Source organism: Macrobrachium rosenbergii, chromosome 43 (genome assembly GCF_040412425.1).
Source record: "Macrobrachium rosenbergii isolate ZJJX-2024 chromosome 43, ASM4041242v1, whole genome shotgun sequence".
Classification (NCBI taxonomy): Eukaryota; Metazoa; Arthropoda; class Malacostraca; order Decapoda; family Palaemonidae; genus Macrobrachium; species Macrobrachium rosenbergii.
The window spans coordinates 31,721,741-31,734,031 of record NC_089783.1 but is presented as its reverse complement, the minus strand read 5'-3'; the positions used below and the strand labels follow the sequence as shown (position 1 = coordinate 31,734,031).

Genomic DNA, 12,291 nt, shown 5'->3' with positions numbered 1-12,291 from the left:
TAACGAGCGAACTCCCGATGGATTTGGGATAATGGAAAATGAAAGGATTATTAGAACTCAGTTGTTCGGTGGCCTTTTGGATGTTTTCATCGTAAGGAAGCTTTATTTTGTTGTTGAAATCTATTTGTCTGTTGTGAGTGGGGCGGAATTGGTTTTCAAGAGTAGCTGTCCGTACAAAAGAAAGATGCTGGAATCTGCTATCATCAATCAAACCAACAATATGAACCTGTCAGGAGGACATTGGAAATCGGACGCCATCGACACCTTAATCCTCAAACCCCTCCTGAAGAAGATGACCCAAGAAACGCGACCGCCAGATCCATCGCCAAACGGGAGTTAATGAGGCCAAAAACCACTAGGGAATTTGGTCATTCTCCTCCTCCTTAAGAAACGCCACCTCCATAACATCGGAGGCCTAAAGCCACACCTTCATGTTTTTGTATATATACCATTGTAACTTTCCACCTGTCCATATTCTACCAGTGAACAGGGGCACAGAAACAAGTGCCCGAAATATATGGTTTCAACGTTTAAATAGTGTTTTATGGGCCTTCTTATTTTCATATTACACTGTAGTATTACAGGAAAAGACATTCATATATATACATACATACATACATACATACATACATACATACATACATACATACATACATACATACATACATACATACAATCTAATTAGGGAGGTAATACTCTCCAGTGAAAAACCTTCACAAGGGTCACTGCAACGTTCACTCTGCTGAATTATGGGTGAACTTAGTGCAGAAAACTTCCGCGACGCGAGCCGCTGTTGTGCCAAAATGGCACTGTCAGAAGACATGAAAGGTTCAGAAATGTCAAAGTACATAATAATAAACATTTTACCGTAGCAGAAAAGATGAATTGGAATATTTGGAGATTGGTCAGTCATTTGGTAAGAAAAGGTCGATGGTTTATGTAAATTTGTATAATTCTGAATGTTTTAGAGCAAGGGGGAGTGGAAGACCTGGGTAGTGCTCGATAAGAGGGATGTAGCGAAGTTGTTGGAATGGAAGGACCCCGACACCAAGGAAGTGATGGAGGGTGTGCAGTACACACGAAGGGGTGAATGGAATGGCTGGCTGTGTGTGCGCGCCCCGTAGTAGGATAGTGACGTCGGTGCACCCCAGTGCACTGTAGACATTACTTAATGTTCTTTGGAACGTCCCTTCGGGCCCTAGCTGCAAACCTTTCATTCCTTTTACTGTACCTCTGTTCATATTCTCTTTCTTCCATCTTACCTTCCACCCTTCGCTAACACTTGATTCATAGTGCAACTGATAGGTTTTCCTGCTGTTACACCGTTCAAACCTTGTTACTTAAATTTCCGTTTCAGATAAGGTCGTTCAGCGCTTGGCCTTTGGCCTAAATTCTTTATTCTGTTCTATTCTGTGTGTGTGTTTGGTTGTTTGTGTGTGGAGGGGGGGGGGGGGGGAGGAGGATCTGTACCCCACTCGGCTAATGAACATGCAGATGTAGGTGAAGTGAATCGTCAATTGTTTCGAAAGTTTTTTGCACTGGGCTCATTCCTGATTTAGGTGTTACAGTAACAGTTTTTTTCTGCGAAGCAACCCTTTCTAGGAAAAACAGACTGACTTTGAAAATTAACAATGACTTAACTAAAAGTTATATTTCACTAACTTGGGAATAAGAGGATTCCGAGTTATGGCACTAAAGTTGAAGTCGTAGTTCCGAAGATTATTCATTATTAACTTTGTTATAATTTATATCTTCGTATGAGTATTGGAGGAAAGCCAGATGGGAGGGATTTTTACTGAAAAATTCTTTTAGATTAAACATTAAATGTAAACACTATACGTTATTATATTTTCCTTATTTCCAAGTGTTTTGGATAAAAACAATCCCAAGACTGTAAATATGTTTTTTAAAGCATCCAGAATTTTAGATGTGAAATGTTTAGTCATTAAAGTGAAATAACTTTTTTTTATAGCATAACCCTTTTTTTATGGCATAATCCGGTCTGAACAATTTGTAAATAAAAGAATATGTCTTGCTGCTTCTGATACAATTTTTAAAAAACGAGTTAAGGGAACGGAATACTGTTCCTGAGTATACTGGCTGGTAGTTACCGTACCCTGTTGGTAGAAGTGTAAAGCAGTTAATGAATAAGAAGTAATTTACCCATAGATCTAAAGAGTTCTTTGCTACTAACAGACCACTTCATCATCATAAAGATCGCAGTTGATGGAAAAGACCTGATAATTGATGAAGCAGAATAAGTAAGACATCTTCAAATTGTATTATTTCTCACGACTAGGGCTGTTCATGTAGCGTGTAAGGCCTACGAGTATGACAGAAGATAAACGAAGAGACTTCTGGGCTTCCTTAGATTCGATTGTAATCGTATAAAGCACGACTTCCTGAAATCTAGTCATCCCCCAGTCGTTTTGCTATTTAACTGTTTGGTCTGCCTAAGTCGCGGAATTCGTGTATCTTGCAATAAATCTCTGAAATTTGAGTGTGCGCGCACGCGAGAGCGTTTCAGCTGAGTGAGTTACTAATGTTAGTGGGATTTTTGTTTATAGCCGGAATGATAAAGATTTGATGCATTTGTCCATCGTTTGGATTTTGTTTGGTTAATTATTTTCTTGCGTGCTTCAGTCTTTTCAGATTGTGCTTGTCAGTATTTTATTTTTATCTTGTTTCATGCATACATTTCATAATTTTGTAGTTTTGTTTGTATATTTAGAGTCTACGGGACTTGAAAGGTTTCATTTCGAAGAAGGAAAAAGACAATGAAATATGCAGTAGTATATTTTTAAAATATATTTTTAAAAAAAATATTGCAATGTGACACTTTGTACTGTTGTTGATGATGATAAAAATAAGAAAAAATATATTCCTCCCTTTTCTTGTGTGTCTACTATTTTTTTCTCTCCTTCACTAGATCTTATTCGAGCATTTTCGGGAATTCCGGGCCCCCCTCGAGTCGCCCTTTTGGTCCATACGAGGGTCCTTTTCATGCAAGCGCCGTTGTTGTCTAAGCCACTTCACATCCTCTTCCTCTTGTTAACAAAAAGAACATCAAATAACAATTCCCTATTCAAAACATCTCGTAGAAGATTCTTTCTCCTCTTCCCCCATTTGAGTTTTTTTTTATGTGTGGTGATCCGCCATTTTTCTATTTGCGTGCAATTTGGGAATGAAAATTTTGGGAAATATTGAAAGTTTCTGTAGTTGTAAGAAAATTTTGGGAAATATTAAAAATTTCTGTAGTTGTAAGTATTCGCTCTTGTCTAATGGCATTCGTTGAGATTCTCTCTCTCTCTCTCTCTCTCTCTCTCTCTCTCTCTCTCTCTCTCTATGATATCGTATGAGGCACGAGCGAATAAGAGAGATGCAATGTTCTCAGTTTTATATATATATATATATATATATATATATATATATACTGTATATATTTTAGTGTTCTCAGTTTATATATAATATATATATATATATATATATATATATATATATATATATATATATATATATATGTATGTATGTATGTATATATATAAATATATATATATATCTATCTTTATCTATATCTATATATCCATATATGTTTATACGGGTATGAGTATTATTGTGTATTTGCCAGAAGAGTAAGGAGATGAAGTTGCGTTTATCTCACCTTGCAAACATTAATGAAAGTGTAACTTTTACTAACCACGAAAAGGCACTAGCCTCAAATATGTCACTCATTCTAATAATTACTTTCGAGAATGAAAAATTAGGAGTGTAATACCCCCATATGTAAGGTAGAAGCAGGTCAAACCGTCATTTACGTATGCATCTCTTGTGACGTGATGTCAGATTTTTAGCCATTTAGCATAGAAACTTTACAAATGGCATTCTTAGATAATGCAATGAAAGTCTTCGGAAAGGAAAAAATTTCGGTTATTGTGATAGCTTAAGATGTCGGCCTCTGCATTTTGGGGTGTGGGATGGGGAGGGGAATATCTCTGTTGGCCCGATTGGCACGGTGCCCAGTGGGTGGCGATAGCAGTGGAACATCGCTTGGAGAGGTTGGGCACTTGTTGTGGGGGTCGGGTGGCCATGACTTGGGAGTAGTTAGTTTCTGGGTGAAATGAATCTGTATGAGTGACCACACTGTATTATTTTTGCGTTCATAATTATTTGAAATTTTATTAATTACTCAAACTTCTTGGGTTATCTTATATTCTCTCTTGTTTGTGAAGTTTTCTACATAAGTTTCCTTGATTTTACTTAGTGTGTAATCTTGCTTAATTTATGCGTTGCTACTTGCCTGTTTATGATATTCATCTACAGGGGTATTTAAACTAAGTGCTGTTTTGTACAGAGAGAGAGAGAGAGAGAGAGAGAGAGAGAGAGAGAGAGAGAGAGAGAGAGAGAGAGAGAGAGCTTTTCCGGATCAAGATTTTCTTGCAACTTTCTATATGACATACCCCTTATCTCCTCACCAGTTACCTAACCCCCTCCACCCCACCTCACCTCGCATTATCTCCAAGTTACTCACATTTGCATTACTGATGCAACATCTATTCACTAATGTGTGTTTGTATTTATTTTGTCTAGATATGTACGCTTTTAATGTATCTTCATTTTAAGTCCTTGGATATACGAAGTGTTATTATCATCACTTTTGGCACACAAATTGTCGGCATTCTTGTTTGTTTTGTATTTAATTCAATTTTTATTTTACATTTATATAGTCTAAGATCTTAATAAGCTACTCGTACCGCAAGAGAGATCTCTGCAAGTTATTAATCTCTTGGTTAGATCCTGTCCATATGCAGGTCTGGGAATGTATAAATTGTATTGCATCATATTTCGTTTATCTCTGGAAAATCAGAAGATTATTTATTCGGCATTTTTCATATCGGGAAGTTGACCTGAAAGTTTTTATTTTTCATGTTGGAAAATGCACAGTTTTCAATTGGGTGATGGCAACTAAAGTTAGGCGCTGTTCATGTATTTTGGAATTTATATGACTGAAGATGTAATTTTAAACTATTTTCATTCATTATTTTACTCTTGCCGTGTAGCTGCTTTCTATATTACAGGGATTCATTCATTTTAGCAGTACACATTAATGGTTAATTTGGGTGCATTTCTTGCCCTATTTTCTAATAGAATTTTGTGTCTTTATTGTTTTTCTCATAGCAAATGCTAACAATAAGTACGAGAAATTAACGCAACCATTGGTGGACAAAGCACTCTTATTGCCTAGCATTGAAAAACTATTGGATTATCTAGCCGTGGAAAAAACTATTGGATTGCCTAGCAGTGAAGAAAACTTGGATTGTCTAGCAGTGGAAAAAAAAACTATTGTATTGCCTAGCAGTGGAAAATACTGTTGGATTGCCTAGCAGTGGGAAAAGCTATTGATTGCCTAGCAGTGGGAAAAACTATTGGATTGCCTAGCAGTGGAAAAAACTATCGGGTTGCCTAGCAGTGGAAAAAACTATTGGATTGCCCAGCAGTGTAAAAAACTATTGGATTGCTTGTTAGCGGAAAAACAATTTGGTTGACTAGTAGTGGAAAAGAATTCGGACTACCTAGTCTTGGAAAAACCACTCAGATTGCTTGTTAGAGGAAGAAGCATGTACATTGTCATTCCTACATTGTCTAATAATGGAAAAAGCACTTCATTGCCTAGAAATTACATTGCGTAGTAATGAAAAAATGCTGGAATTGTCTGTTAGCGAAAAAGCATTCTGCAAAGAAGTGGAAAAACCACATAGATTACCTAGATCCTCATTGGACGGGTGGTTACCGTTCTCAGCTAACACTGCTGGCCCTGCGTTCGATTCTCCGACCGGCCAATGAAGAATTAGAGGAATTTATTTACACAATGAGCTGTAGGTCTCGTTGCTAGGTAACCAATTGGTTCTTAGCCACGTAAAATAAATTAATCCTTCGGGCCAGCCCTAGGGGAGCTGTTAATCAGCTCAGTGGTCTAGTTAAACTAAGATATACGTAGATTACCTAGGAGTAGAAAAACTTAGATTCCCTAGTAGTGGGAAAAGTACTGATTGCCAGGTAGTGGAAAAATTACCGGGTTGCCTATTAGTGGAAAAGCCCCTTACATTGCCTAGCCTCAGGCTCTGAATGTGCCAGTATTTCCGTATGCAAATTCTTTGTAACGCCACGAAAATGAGTAATTACAGTCAACCTTGAATTAAGTAAAGAGGATTTTCCATCAGTTAACTACACCATAATGAAACTTAACCTTACCCTCAAGTGGCGTACATCCTGACGATCGTGGGTCAGTTCCTGGGATATAGGATACGCCAAAAGGACCACACTAGATTGCGTCATCGTGGTGAAGGGCTTACCCCCCGGTGACGTCACGAGATATGCATTGTTTGCACGGGAAAGCCCAGAATATCCTGTTCTCGAGTGTTATCAGCTAGAAATAACTAGCTTGCCTCAGGTTACTGAGAATAGCTGTTATATTTATCCACTTTTCTGGTGATAACTAGTTTTTCGCACGTTGGTGCGGGACCAAAAATACTTTTCAAATGTTTAGCTTCGAGGAATTGATGTCACGGAGTAGTGTATGTTGCAAAGACGGAAATGAGTAGGAGCTTTTGCGTTATTGTACATAGACGTCACTTAGTTGTGAAAGGTAAAACAGGGTATCAATAAGATCTCGAGAATAGGTTTAGATGTTAGGCTGGCTTTAGAACTATTAAGACTGATTGTCACTAACGATATATTATTATTACGTAAATGCTTCGAGTTTATTATTCTTAAGAATATTTTGATCTGTTCTATTTTGGCGTTGTTGTTGGCTTGGTTTGTACTTGTTTTACAATATTTCACGTGACATGGTTTACTCGTGACATTTTTTTTTTTTTTTTTTTTTTTTTTTTTTTTTTTTGAGAAAGAATACATATCATGAGAACATTATTTTAAGAAGAAATTTTAAATTTGCGGAGGAAAGTGTACAAATAGAAATCGTAAATCGTCAGCAGTAAAACTAAATATTTAATTGCGTAAACTTAATGTCCAGTTATGAGAACAGCAAGAAACAACCGTAAGACGTCACTTTTCATGCCCTATTGGGGGAAGGTGGCCCGCACTTTACGTGGGTGGTGGGTATGGGAAGCACTGCCAGATTAAGTAAGCGCCTCTCATGTCATCTCCAGAAGGTTCTATTTTTAGCCATTTTATGCAACAACATGAAACACGATCAACTGAGTGAGATATGTTACAGAACTAAATTATTATTATTATTATTATTATTATTATTATTATTATTATTATTATAACTCGAAACGCAACCTTAATCACAATCATAAACATGCTTACGAGTATATAGGCAACTTAATTATTTTGAATTCGCTTCGCTTCAGAATTAAGTTTTTATTGTTATTTCTCGTTCAAGATTCTGTGAACTTCAGTGCCCTTGTCGCCATTATGTCGTTAAGTACGTAATACCGATGCGGTTTAATCCAGCCCAATAGATTCTTGTATACTGTTTATTCTCAGACACGTGAACATTCCCATTGGAGAGTAATGATGTAGTCCGGTTGTATCCCTGGAAATAGAAAGTTGAAAGTTGTGTCTGGACATACAGCAATACAATAATACTGTCAAAAATTTCATACTTATGGCCTTGTATACTTGGAGGTAATGTTAGGCTTCAAATCGATGCCACTGTGTCAAAATCCAATGTAATGCATGCGGATAGTAGATGTTGATAGCTATGTTCATTTAAAGACTGTGGAAATAACACGATCTTTTAAAGAGAAATTTTAATTCTTATACATGCAAAAATGAAGATATGTCAAAGTCAGTAACTGGGTTGTATGTAGCATATTTGTAGAATTTTGGTTTAACTCACAACCTGTGAGATAGAGCGCAGTTATTTACCAGCTGATGCCAGTGAAAGCAGTAAACATCACATTCGGTAATACATGTACATTAGCCGACTGCTTCTTATTTTGACTTGGAACAGGTCCGTACAGTAAAGTACAATGGACTCCTGTTCAAACTGAAGTCCCACTTCAGTGAAAGTTTTGGGAGACGGCAGTGAATGTAAAAAGGACTTCACCGAGTCTTTACAGTAGAATAAAGAGCTTTCATCACATTGATAAAGTTGGATAGTTCTCTGACGTTATTAGGTTTTACTACAGAAGTTTGTTTTGAAGCTGCTCATTGGCCGTATGTAAAGTTCCTTTTGCTAAATTTAAGTTAGTAAGCGGTTAGTTCTGTCAGTATTGATTTAGATTAATTGTTTTTTTATAGAAAGGATGTAAAATATTAATTATGCCATTTACTGTTCATATATTATTATAGATAACGAGAAAAATCATTAAACCATTGGATTTGCCTTCATGAATTAGATTAAATCTTTGTATCACGGCTATATTGAAGACTAATCCTTAGAGGCGTTTATGTCTCCACAAGTATATACTTGCTTTGGCTTTTTAACAGTTTGTCTGTAATCGAAGATTGTAACTGTATCTCTCCAGGTAAGATTGTCAGAAGTTTATAATATTTATTATAGTTGTTACATGAGATCTCTACCAAACACTTAGGAGGTGCCAAAGAGCAAGAGTCTGTGCTGGCATAATAAAGGGCAGAAAACATTTCAGTCCTTTGTGTGTGTGCGGGAGTGAGTGACAGTGTTCTCTTGTTGACACGGAATAAGGCCGTCGCATCGACGCTCATGTAAACACAACCTGAGGGTTTGTATATCCGTTTAATGAATTCCCTAAGTGACACAACCAAGGGACAGCGTGTTCTGTGTGCCCTAATTAAATTCACCGTCAGAGTCCCGGGCTTTTGGTGGGTGATCGCTCCTTCCTGCCGGTCTCAGTCGGGACTCGGTAGTAGAATGAATGAGCGTTGTCACGGATTTGTATTATTGAAAATGTTCTGTGATGGAATATTTCTTAGCTGTATTTTAGCCGGAATTGTTGCTCTTGTGCTCAGTGGTTGGTAATGTGAATCGCCTTATGTATTGTGTAAATTGTTGCAATACTTACGTCGTAAGAAGAAAGGTATGATTTTGAAGTCATCATCAATATCAACGCCGTGCGACGCGAGGAGCCTCCGTGAAATATCACCACTCATGTCTTTCCTGTGCTTTCACTTCCAAAGATCTTCACTCATCTCCAGCCTCCCGTCACATAGTTCTCATGCAAGTAGGTCTGGGTTTTCCCACCCTTCTAGTGCCATTGGGGCCCAGCTGACATTATCAGTACATGTCCTAGCTATTTCTGTCTCCTTTCAGTATCGTATGGAACTACCTGTAAAGTAATTTCCCGTATGTTATAATTTCTCACTTCCCTGCCAGCTGACTCCTCCTCCAGGGTTTTTCACATCGACAAAAAGTTTGTTTACGTAGTTTCATTGTCATACCGTGATTCATGTCCGTATAGCAACACACATCATGCTAAAGTATAATCTTACTTTGGTATGTAATTTCAGTCGGTTTGATTTACAAATCTTACTTAGTCTGCCAATGGTTTGATTTGCCCTTTTTTTTTTAGCCTTTCAGTAATTTCCAACCGGAATTGCATATTTTTCTTGAATATTTGAAAGACTTAATCTCTTTAATCTTTTCTTTCCATCTTTTAATTTATAAGTTGCCTGCAACTTAAAGATAACAAAAGATTTTCAGATTGATTGGTCACTTGAGAAATCATCAACAGCAATGTCATTTTAAGTGACTTCATGTAAATTCTTCAAGTCATTCGACGCTAATTTTTAGTAGTTTCCTCCCTGTTTCTTTTTTAATATGAAATTCTCTATTTTTTATATGCTCTTTATCCTAGTTTAATTACAAGCTTTTATTTAACTTGACTTCTGCGTCTGTTTGGGTCAAAACTTTTAACTCAGTTTTCGACCTGTTCCCTTCGTCCAATCGACTTGAAATTTTGCATGGTTACTCAATCCCGGTGACAATACAACCTTACATGAACAGTAGGGCAGCAGTGACCTCTCCCAGTATCTCAGGAGTTGTATGAAAATCTCGGGGTTTTTCATACCTTCTTTGACTGGGTAGAATAAGTTAATAACACTACGGATTTTTCAAACGTCCTTTGGCTCGACGGGATATCACGTTCAAGTTCGTTAGTTACAATCATAAATCGGTTAAAATTTCTGTCAAAACTGAAAATATAAAATAAGAAAATATTAATAAAAAAATTTTTAAACACGGTTTCATTAAAATGCACTAAAGAGTAAAAAATAATTTTCTGAGACCAGGATTTTCGTACAATTAATCATGCCTATAAAAATAAAACTGTGGGCACCAAACATGAAAGGAATTGCTACAAGAAATAAAAATTATTTTTTACTTTTTAATGCGTATTAATAGAGCGTGTTTAATTATTTATATATATATATTGATATCATCCTCTATGTCACGACCTCTCCTTTCTTCTCTCTCTTTTTTCATGTATATTAGTGTATTGCCTTTGTCAGTTTGTATATTTTGAGAAATTTAATTTTCTTCATGCTAACTTGGGATGTTTAAAATCTCGCACACTTCAGTTTTAAGAAATTTATATGTCCTTTAGAAAAATTAATAATGCATCTTTCATCTTAGGCTAGTATGGGTCGTATTCCTTACAGGAAGCAAAGATCAGCTACAGCCAAATTAAAACAGAACTCATAGATAAATCAGAGATAAACTGTCCAAAATCAACAGTTAGGCAGAACATAAATAGGTTGGGAAAATTCTGCCAAACTCTTATCAAAAATATCAGGTAAAGAATAATTTAGCACTTCAATAGACAAAGTTAGAAAACCTTCCCATTAGGAGCAAATTTTTAAACGGTGTTAACTCGACCAAAGCCTTGGTAGAGTACTTTACAGAGCTTTGTATTTAGTTTTATTTCATCTTCCAGCATCTGTAAGAGATGATGGTTTCAGTGTTTTCTTTTTCCGATAATCTCAGGTTGGAAAGAACTTGGTACATTCAACTACTGGCGTCTTGTACTGTTGATATGCCTTCAGAGTGATTCCACATATGGGATTCCATGCTGTGGAAGCTTGATTTTTTGGGTTAATGGTCCTTTAGACTTGAGATTATCAGTTCGCATTGTGAATGACAATAGGATGCATTTTGCCGAAATACACAGTATTCTTTGGAGAAACAGAATTATCCTTGCTGTAAAACAAAGTCGTGAATGACTAGATGAATCAATATCTCTCTCTCTCTCTCTCTCTCTCTCTCTCTCTCTCTCTCTCTCTCTCCAGTGTTTCGTTTACGTACATATATGCTCAACGCATTCAAATACGTTCCTCTCCAAAGGAAAAATGTGTTCTGGTAAAAGATAAATATGGTTCAGTCAGCGGATATCTTGAATAATTTTCAGTAAAAGATAAATATGGTTCAGTCAGCGGATGTCTTGAGTAATTTTCAGTGAGTAATTTCTTCAAGGAAACGTAAGGTAGCCAGCTGTAGTACTCATATAGACATACGCCGTGTTTATACTCTGCTAAACTCCGACCTTTTGGACCCCCAAAAGCAGCTTTTAACTTATAGTCGCTCACCTTGGGCAAACGTGTTTATGCATATTGTTGGTCATGTGTTTTTCCGTATTGATTTTATAATACTCCTACATTTCTTTCGTACTGACTGCAGATGCGGACTGGCTTGTTTCTTACAGTAAAGTAGATAAAGAAAGCAAGGAAAATCATCCGTAGGGTTGAGGTTTAAGGTATCGTCGTGTTATGAGCGAGGAACCACACAATGGGTCTCAGATTCGGTGAATTCGATTCTTAAATGTCTCGTTTCTCCTTATATTACTCTTTCTTCAATATTTGGTGGGTCATTTCCAGGGAACCTATTCTAGATGTTGCCAGCTCTCTCTCTCTCTCTCTCTCTCTCTCTCTCTCTCTCTCTCTCTCTCTCTCTCTCTCTCTCTCTCTCTCTCTCTCTCTCTCTCTCTCTCTCGTTACTTTTCGATGCATTGATAAGCTTTCTGGTGACAATTCGATAAAAGACATTCTTGCGTATTTGCATGTCTATTTGTACATAACCTTTGTTATTTAATACTCTGCTAATTCCCTTCATTTATATCTCAACAGATGTTGCATACAGAATTTTATTTTTAACGCTCGGTTAATTCACTTTATTTATACGCGTAAATTTGCCGTAGACCGGAGCGAAAATGTTGCGTGACATACCTTCTAATTAGATTTCATCAAAGCAGTCAGAGTACCTTGGTGACAAGTCAGAATCAGTCGCGGTACCAGACAGGGTCAGCTCTCTTCCAGCCAGAACTAGAACCTGTAAGAAACTGGATTCGAAGT

At 36.9% G+C, this 12,291-nt stretch overlaps 1 protein-coding gene across 21 annotated transcripts in view; it reads left to right on the top strand.

The window, feature by feature from the left end:
- The window catches only part of trc (Serine/threonine-protein kinase tricornered), a 148,663-nt gene that overhangs the window by 105,914 nt on the left and 30,458 nt on the right, over window positions 1-12,291 (top strand). The window lies entirely within an intron of this gene.